A 9,795-nucleotide genomic window follows, 5' to 3' on the forward strand; every position below is an offset into this window, starting at 1 on the left:
CAAGTTCAGAGTCTTGTCAGTTTAGTCCCTTCCCTAACCACAACATCTATTAAGGTGACACAGCAAAGTGATGAAAGTCTAGACGGTCTGGTTTTCATCCTGGGTTTCTGCCCGCTACTTACTGTGTGGCATTAGGCAAGCTATTCAACCCCCCCTGGGCCTCAGTTTCCCCCCAAAAAGGTGAATATTATGAACATTACCTACCTATAGGGTTGCCATTATGAGGATTAAGTGAGTTAATATTTGCTAAGCACTTAGAATATTACTTGTTATAGTCTAAGCACTACAGTTGTGCTTGTTAGTAATAATAAATGCAATTCCAAGCGTATAACTTACTCAACTTTCTGTCATAACTTTGAAGTGTTGGTCTATCTGTTGGCCAGCGTTGCAGGGAAATGAGTCGAGGCATGGGCTGAGGCATTGCTACCAGTGCGTGGTGTGTTCCCAGAACTAGGAACAGCCGTGTGAAATAGGTAGTGGTTCTACTTGGAGACGGGGCAGACTGGAAAATGACAGCCCTGGAGGTGTGTCCATAGGTTTGGTGTCAGAGCTGCTGCCTGCTGAAGCACTGATGCCGGCCTAAGCCGTAAATGGGGGGGGCGCTGGGGAAAACAGGGGCAGAATGGAAAGGGAAAATAGGGGAAGAACGGAAAAAGATAGCCTAGGGAGGAGGTGTGGTGTCCATAGCTTCGGGGTCAGAGGTGCTGCCTGCTGCAGCACCGATGACACCCGAAGCCGTAGATGGGGGGCTGGGGAAAAGAGGGGCAGAATGGAAAGGGAAAACAGGGGAAGAACGGAAAACGAAAGCCCGGGAAGGTGGTGTGGTGTCCATAGCTTCGGGGTCAGAGGTGCTGCCGGGAGCAGCACCAATGACACCCGAAGCCGTAGATGGGGGGCTGGGGAAAAGAGGGGCAGAATGGAAAGGGACAACAGGGGCAGAACGGAAAACGAAAGCCCGGGAAGGTGGTGTGGTGTCCATAGCTTCGGGGTCAGAGGTGCTGCCGGGAGCAGCACCAATGACACCCGAAGCCGTAGATGGGGTGCTGGGGAAAAGAGGGGCAGAATGGAAAGGGAAAACAGGGGCAGAATGGAAAACGAAAGCCCGGGAAGGTGGTGTGGTGTCCATAGCTTCGGGGTCAGAGGTGCTGCCGGGAGCAGCACCAATGACACCCGAAGCCGTAAATGGGGTGCTGGGGAAAAGAGGGGCAGAATGGAAAGGGACAACAGGGGCAGAACGGAAAACGAAAGCCCGGGAAGGTGGTGTGGTGTCCATAGCTTCGGGGTCAGAGGTGCTGCCTGCTGCAGCACCGATGACACCCGAAGCCGTAGATGGGGTGCTGGGGAAAAGAGGGGCAGAATGGAAAGGGACAACAGGGGCAGAACGGAAAACGAAAGCCCGGGAAGGTGGTGTGGTGTCCATAGCTTCGGGGTCAGAGGTGCTGCCTGCTGCAGCACCGATGACACCCGAAGCCGTAGATGGGGTGCTGGGGAAAAGAGGGGCAGAATGGAAAGGGAAAACAGGGGCAGAACGGAAAACGATAGCCTGGGAAGGTGGTGTGGTGTCCATCGCTTCGGGGTCAGAGGTGCTGCCTGCTGCAGCACCGATGACACCCGAAGCCGTAGATGGGGTGCTGGGGAAAAGAGGGGCAGAATGGAAAGGGACAACAGGGGCAGAACGGAAAACGAAAGCCCGGGAAGGTGGTGTGGTGTCCATAGCTTCGGGGTCAGAGGTGCTGCCTGCTGCAGCACCGATGACACCCGAAGCCGTAGATGGGGTGCTGGGGAAAAGAGGGGCAGAATGGAAAGGGAAAACAGGGGCAGAACGGAAAACGATAGCCTGGGAAGGAGGTGTGGTGTCCATCGCTTTGGGGTGAGATGGGCTGCCTGGCTGATCTGAGAAAAGCGAGTGAAAGTGGGAGAGCTTCTCCCTAGCTGCTAACTCTTCTCAAGGTCTAGCACGCACTGAACACTGGCCTGCCGGCTCAGCCTGGGTGTTGCCATTGCATTGTACGTGTCACAGAGCAAGGGCGGGCGGGTCAGGGGGTGGGCTGGGGGCCCCACACAAGCCCAGCCCCTGGAGAAACCCGGCCCGAGGGCAAAGAGCCCGAGCCCTTCTGGACTTTCTAGCGGCTGGGACTTGTCGCTGTGGGTGGCAGGTGTTTGGCACCGGATGGGCCACCATGCGGAGACTGTTGGGGACTGTGGAAGGCTTCTCCTCCAGAGCTCACGCTGCCTGGGCACCGGCTCTGCAGACCCCTCAGCCCTGGGTATGTATCGGCCAGCACTTCCCCGCAACGGGGCCCAGAGGCCAGAGCCTGCCCAGAGCTGAGTGCAGGAGGCACCCAGAGCTTGCCAGGCTGTGGCCCGCCTCCTCCGTGGACCTCCCCAGCTTGTCCGCGAGCCCTGGAGACAGGAGCAGGAGCGCCTTCTCCAGGGCTGCTGAGCTGCCAGCATCACCGTGAGCCAGGCGGTGAAGGTTTCTGAGCAGGGGATGCAGAGCCCTGACCCGACTGGATGCTGCACCCCACGATGTCCCTTCCTGGCAGGTAGGTTCTTTCTTCACTTGTTTTTCGAAATTTGGTAAAAGAACATTTCAACCTTCGACTGTTCTTCAGGGTATACAGATGGTAGTGGCTTAGCCGGGATTCGAAGCAAGCCTGTGTGATTCCAGAGCTCGTGCTCTGGACTCTGGCGCCTCCTTATCATATATGCTTCATGTGTTACTTTTTCTTTTGTTTCTTGAAGTCCTTATGATACTTAGCCCTAAGTGCCATACCTGTAATGAACACATCCACTGCCCTGTAGGAGGTGTTCTTTTGTTCAACGCGTGAATTGGTCATCCACCACACTGGGTTCTAATCTCAGAAGATAGGTCAGGGACCACCAGTTGTCAGCATAGCACCATCCCACATTTCTGATTGAGGCTTGGAGCCTAGATTTTTCCCTTTGGTCTAGTTTGAAGGATCCAGGTATGTAAAGCTTATATTCTAGATAAATCATGGGCTATCCTGAAAGGAATTCATCAATGAATTATTCTGTATGGATTAGAAGCCAGTTTCTCTGGCCTTCCTGGAGTATATCCAGTAAGGCATCTCATTCATGTCTAGAAAGCAAATATATCATTTATTGCAACTTCAGCGTGGAGCGATGTATTGGTTTAAAATAAAGTACGAGCAACACAATTTGGTCATTGTGAGTATGCCGGCTGGGTCCACTCTTTACTACACATATGTAACTCTAGAGCTTCTTATGCCCCATAGAGGAGACATACTCTTGTGTGTCTAGGACAAGGGAAACATGTGTTGTTATTCAGGAGCTGGAAGCTACAGCATGACAGGAAAGAATTGAAAAATCCTGGTCTTGGTCTACACGTCACTTTACCTTGTCCGAATCTTGTTTCTTTGGCTTGCTTCATTGGAGTGTTTTCTCTCTCCTGGGACTGACATTGTGTGTTCTGTATCAGGCATGTGACATGTAGAAGTTTCAGAACCCAGAATCGTATAGATCAGTAAAAATCTATATATTTTTGTTTAAAATCTATTTAAAATCACACTGGGCATAATTCATATATTCCAAAAGTAGTTTGACCCTCTGCTCATGAGATTCTTTTTATGGTATGTCGAAGCAAATTTGGACTTCCATCCCCAATAAACTTTGAGGTTGGAGGACACAAAAGCTTTTGCTCAGACCTAAATTCTGTCTGAAAAAAAAAGGGTAACTATTATAAGCCCTTTCTAACCTCTCCAGGAGCAGAAATGATTTACAGCTATGGCATTGAACCATAATTTCTTGATCTCGTTTGAGAAGAGTTCAGTAAGAAACAGTGTCTTGATTTTTGTTCGTTGGTTCCCTGTTTTCTTGTCTTGCGTGCCAACAATCCACTGTAATACGTGAGTGAGTATGGCAGCAGGCTGAGTGTTCCCTGGAGCTCATTAAATGAACGTGTTTTCCTAAAATGACTTTTGTCTCCTTGTTTTCAGCCCCTCTTCTTTCCTCTGTCCTTTACTATAACCAGGGCTCAGCAAAAGCTGACTGGCTTTGTGCAGACCCTACTTAGGGTAGTCTTTTCTTCATTATTTTATTCATGGCCCCTCCATTTCATTGTTTGCCTTCTCGAAATGTGTTGAAATCTTTCTGTGGTTGATGACTTCCACAATGTCTTGGCTCTTATTGGTTGATTAATTTGGGTATTTCTACAGTTTTATTTAAACCTGGTTTCAGGAGGACCAGAAAGTAAATATATTTCCTAGTCTGCCATCTTGAGCTGAAAATCCCTGTGGATTTTAGCATCCAATGTTCCCATGGGTAAAAAACCCAACCTTGGCATCAATAGATGTACACTCAAGATTTCAGCTTTTCTTGAGCAATCACTAAGGATTTAATATGCGGTCACTTCTAATGGGAAAATAGTAACTATCTCCTGGCGTTGATTTGAGGATTAACTTAGATAATGGACAAGAAAATGCTTGGTAAGGTTTTAAAATCTATAAAAAATGTTTTTTGTTATTATTTGATTTGTTGCTATTTCAACTTTAGCTGACAGTTGTTTGTGACCTTGCTTATGTGAGAAAATGCCTTCTGGTTTATTGTTTTGAAAGCCAGATTATATTTTTCAATAGCTCAATGGAAATGGCATCATTTGTGAAGTTGAAGGGTGAAGGCATAAATGTTTCTTGACATTTGAATCAACTATTGGTCTTCTGGGGCTTGTCCTTATTCTCCTGCAGTCTCTAATCAACATGGCATCCAGAGAGATCCTGTTAAAACGTAAGTCAGATCATGTCACTCCAGGCTCTTCAGTGGCTTCTTCACAGGAAAAGCAAAGTCCTCAAAGTGCCTCCACAGCCCTAGAAATCTGGGCCTCTGTTTCCTCTCTGACGGTTTCCTTCTCCTCTCCACTTTGCTCCCTCTGTTTTCCACACACTGACATCCTTTCTGCTCCTTGGATACTCCAAGCCCACTCTTGCCTCATTGCCTTTCCATCTGACTGTTCCCTCTGCTTGTACTATTCACTTCCCAGATATGCACCTTGCTCCCTCTCACAACCTTAGGTTCCCTCTTAAATTTTATCTTCCCCAGAAAGCCCTCAGTGATCACTTAGTTTCAGATCGCAGCCTCCTCCTACCAGCTAACAATCTCCATCCCCCTTCCCTGCTTGCTGTTTTTCTCCAGCACTTACCTGATATACTAGTTATTCTACCCATTTATTCCATTTTTATTTACGTATTTACACTTACGATTTTATATTTGCTTCTTTACTTTTGTCTCTCCCCTCAGCTCGAGAGAGGCTGTATTCATCTGTGTTAATCACTGCTGTGTTTCCTGAACATGCCTAGAAAACATACTGAAGAAGGGTGCCTGAAATTTGGTAAGGGAGCCATCAGTTTTCTTGGCTGAATGAAGAAATATGCTCATAAATTAATGAACAAATCTCTGGGGTTTCTGAATTAAGGACTAATGGGAAGAGGAAGGCAAATGGTTGGGACAGGGTACTGCAAGAAGTAGTATTTGGAGTACTCTGATAGCTCTCCTAATAGATAACATTTTGTTCATTTAAATAGTTTTAACGAGAGAGCTGGGAACTAGGGACACACAGCATCGAGGTTTTATAATGCATTCTGTAGAGTTCTTTTCGAGTGTGTTCAAATATCATTGAAAATATATGCATGCATATAAACCTCTGTTACTTTATTTAGTGCTTTACAAGAGCCCCTCAAGGAAGGGGTAGTAGCAACTATCAGTATCCTTCCTTTATGATGAGCTTAATTTATTCAAAATTACATCCTAATTTATTTGTAACTGTGAAACTAGACTTAGTTATTTAGTAGACCCTCCCTAGAAACCTATGACGTTAATAAAACCAACAAAAATGTGTTCAGGTTCCAGTGATACACACACTACAGACTCAATTATGTGTCATCCATTTTAATGAAGGGAAGAAGTGATTTAACAAACACAGAGCAAACAAACAGAATATGAAGGTTTGTCCTCCATTAATATTAGTAATGGATAAAGTGGGCTCCAACGCCTTCAACGTAGCTTGAGACCCATCATCTCTGTGTCATGGGAAAGGAGATGCTCGGCCAGGATGTCTTTCTGTGTCACTGAGAAAATTTTCCGTAATGTATAACGATACTTACTGAAACGGATATGGGGCATTTGGGTAATTAGGAATCCGTTAGCATATTTTTCCGGAAGCCTTGACTACGAAACGAAGATAGTAGATTTGGACACTTGCAGCTATGCAGAAGTTGTTTGGGTATTCATCTTTATGCCGAATGAAGTAAGCTTATTTCATCTCTGCAGCTTCCCATATACCATTTTCCCACCTCTGTTTTGTGTTTGGAAAGACTTTTAGAAATTAAAACTCAAGTTAAAAAGTGAGTGACGGGCTTCCCTGGTGGCTCAGTGGTTGAGAGTCCGCCTGCCGATGCAGGGGACACGGGCTCGTGCTCCGGTCCGCGAAGATCCCACATGCCGCGGAGCGGCTAGGCCCGTGAGCCGTGGCCGCTGAGCCTGCGCTCCGCAACGGGAGAGGCCACAGCAGTGAGAGGCCCGTGTACCGCAAAAAAAAAAAAAAAAAAAAAAGAAAAAGAAAGAAAAGAAAAGAGAGTGAGTGACAACTTAAATGATATATGGAATATTTTGCTGACTTAGAAGAGCATGCAGAATTAAATATGACCCAATTGAAATGTTAATTTTATTTTAATGTGTATATTGGGGTGGAGTCTTAAAGGTGCCAGAAAACAAGCATTCACCCATCCTGTTTGGAAGTGCAGCACACAGGCACCTTCAGTTACCAGTTCTGTTCATTCCACAGAATCATCTTGGGAAAACATACTGTTTTTTAGGTACCTGGTGTATATCTTAACCAGTTTGAAGAATTTCCCAAATACCTGTTAATATGTAGTTCTCCGATTCCAATCTTGCCACGTCCTGTACCAGTGACACAGCACATAGGAGTTTTATTTCTCTTTCTTTCTCTGGGTTGTTGAGAACCCAACGAAAGAACAATGGAATGGCATCAAAGAGATCAGGGTTCTTGACTCAGATTTACCATAAAATAATAGTGTCCTCTTGGGAAAATTATAGTTGTTCTAGGCCCCTTTCCTTTTCTTTACTTTGACAGAGCTGCACTAGATGACCCCAAGTAACACTGCGCTCTTTGCAGTAGTAGCTTAGACGTTATTGGTTTTCTGAAACAAATGAAGACAATGACACAGGAAACTGTGCAACATCTCTGTAACTATGTTTTCTTAGAGTTGCCTCCATTTTTCAGATGATAAGATGGCTGAGCACAGAAGTAGGTGTTTTGACCAGAGGTTCCAGAGTAGAGGGAACTGAACCACAAGTTTCCTTCATTCCTGAAGCTCACTTAGCCGAAACATAGGCTTCTGACTATTAAGCTGTAACGCATATTATCAGTGTGCTTTAAAAGAAGCGGTTCTTCTAGGATTTCTAATTAATAGCAGGCGGTTTTGAAATTCTTAGAAGATCATCGAATTTTGTGAGATTTACAGCTCTATTTTCCTGTCAAGCAAGTTGTATCAGTGCCAGACAATCATCTGAGCTTCTGGATGCTTCTCTGAACCTCTTGAATTTTTCTTCTTGCTATCTGAAATTCATGCCAGATAAGCCTTTTTGTAGAGAGCGTGTACAGACTTGTCTATTTTCATATACGAAAGTGATGCAGTGAGCCAGGTCGGGGGTTAAGCCCTCATTCTCAGAGTGGTATTGAGCTCCTGGTGAAATGTAATCCTCATTTCCTCAGAATAGAAAAGCAGTTATCTCACGTTTTTAATGCCATTAACTCTTTATACATTTATGTATAATACATATATTTATTGTACCTACGAGGTGTGCTCTCTTTGGGAAGTACAAAGCTATTTGAGACGTAAGTTGTTCATTTTTTTGTTTTCCCACAAATACTGTGACCCTTTGAGCAGGAAGGTCTATGTTTTATTAACATCTAGAACAAGCAGCTAACACGGTGTCTAAGATGTAGTCAATAAATATGAAATAGGTAAATGAACACATTTTTAAGGAAGGGCCAGGGCATGAACAAATAGAAAATTTTCATTTTCAGTCACAAAGCCACAACAGACATAAAAATGATACAGACAACAAGTGCTACGGTCATTCAAAGAAGGCATAGAATAGATACAACAAGGATCTCCCCTATGGCACAGGGAACTGTACTCAATATTTTGTAATAACTTATAAGGGAAAAGAATCTGAAAACGGAATCACTGCGCCGTACACCTGAAACGGACACGACATTGTAAATCAACTATATTTCAATTAAAAAACAAACAAACAGACAACAGCAACAACAAAAAACCAAAGAGGTCATAGAAGTTCTTATGAGATTCCAGAAGAGAAGAGAAGCCAAATGAGGACGGGAGAGGCGGCTTTTGAATCCGTTCAGAGGAGAAGTCACAGAGGAACTAGTCATTGATCTGAATTTGAGATTAAGATTAAGATGAATTAATCTGAATTAATTAAGATTGCAACACAGGGATATTACAGATGAAGGTAATCACATAAACTTACTATACTGAAACTTGCAGAGGTTATGAGTGTTGCTCAAGATCCCAAAGCAAGTGCATTGTGGAATCAGAATTTTAAGTGAGGCCTAATGAACTAAAAACAAACCAACACAGAAACAAGCCCTTCCTGTGACACCACGTTGCCTTTGAAGTCGTTTTTTTTGGTGGGTTGGCAGAAACTGGTTCCAGTGTTTCTTGCAGGAATGACTGGCCATAGGACTGGGCGTCGTAGCTTCCTGCCAGGCGACCGAAGGTCGCAGGCAGGTGGGTCACTGGGACACACGCGGAGGGGCTCCTGGCCGGCCCCCTGGCCGCTCAGTGCCCCTGCCCCAGAGCGGGGGTGGGGGCCTCAAAGCAGCCTTGTCTGAGTCCCCTGCCACTAGAGAGAGTATTGGCCCAACACTTGTAGAAAACGGGGACCTTGCTGGCAGTTCAGTGGAGGGACACAAATAAATCTTTGCCGACTTTCTGCTGAAGCTCACGAGGGTTCACTCCTAAGCCTCTTACAAGGTCAGCTGCCGAGGCTGCGAGAGATGAGTCAGGGCTCTCCCTCCACCACGGGGAGATCGCTGGTTAAAGCGCTCACGAGGGAGTGAACCGCGTGTCCGCACCGACACGCATGGGCAGACCTCGTCGATGCCTTCTGTCCGGGGTACGAAGCCCTCTCCTGCCTCTTCCAGGCTCTCTAGAAAGCATGTGCAGAGGCTCCCACTCCACCCTCGGACTCCGTGGGCCACAGCTGGAGGGACCAGCCAAGGAGCCGTGGCAGGAGGAGGCCAGAGGGCAGCGGGCCTCGGCCGGAGCCCGTCAGTCGGTCCCCATTCACACACCACCAGACGATCCTCTTGACCTGGGCAGTAGCCGCCAACCGACCGCTAAGGTGAGCCCGGCGCGCGCTTGGCTACCTGGCATGGCTGGGAACCCCAGGATCTCCTGGCAGAGGCGGGCATTCTCCTGGGCCGGGTCCGCGGGCGTCTGCATGTGCAGGGCCTGAACCACCTTGGCCAGGACGATCTGGCACAGGTTGAAGGAGACGGGGGGCTGGCACCGTGTCCAGGCCGCGCTTGCCAGCCGGGCAGACCGGAAGCCCCCTTCCCTTCCCTCGGTCCGGCTGCATCTGGGTTGGCCTCCCGGGACTTGATGAGCTTGTCCAGCAGCTCCTGAGGGACGGTGCTGCCCGTGGCCCACCAAGACTGGCAGCAGCGCCAGGGCCTCACAGGGCACGGCGCCCCCGGCCCCAGAGCCT

The 9,795-nt window shown here is 47.1% G+C and overlaps 1 long non-coding RNA gene across 1 annotated transcript; it reads left to right on the forward strand.

The window, feature by feature from the left end:
- Positions 1–4,627: 4,627 nt before the first annotated feature.
- LOC149743953 (uncharacterized) lies at positions 4,628–9,423 on the forward strand. The gene is made up of 3 exons (XR_016391610.1): positions 4,628–4,767; positions 5,278–5,368; positions 9,230–9,423. It is a non-coding gene; the product is annotated as an uncharacterized LOC149743953 (long non-coding RNA).
- The last annotated feature ends 372 nt before the right edge of the window (positions 9,424–9,795 follow it).

Source organism: Delphinapterus leucas, unplaced genomic scaffold (assembly GCF_059928025.1).
Source record: "Delphinapterus leucas isolate spDelLeu-1000000601 "Yukka" unplaced genomic scaffold, BTC_Dleu_Yukka2 spDelLeu_asBTCV2_sq40, whole genome shotgun sequence".
In the NCBI taxonomy this organism is placed as follows: domain Eukaryota; kingdom Metazoa; phylum Chordata; class Mammalia; order Artiodactyla; family Monodontidae; genus Delphinapterus; species Delphinapterus leucas.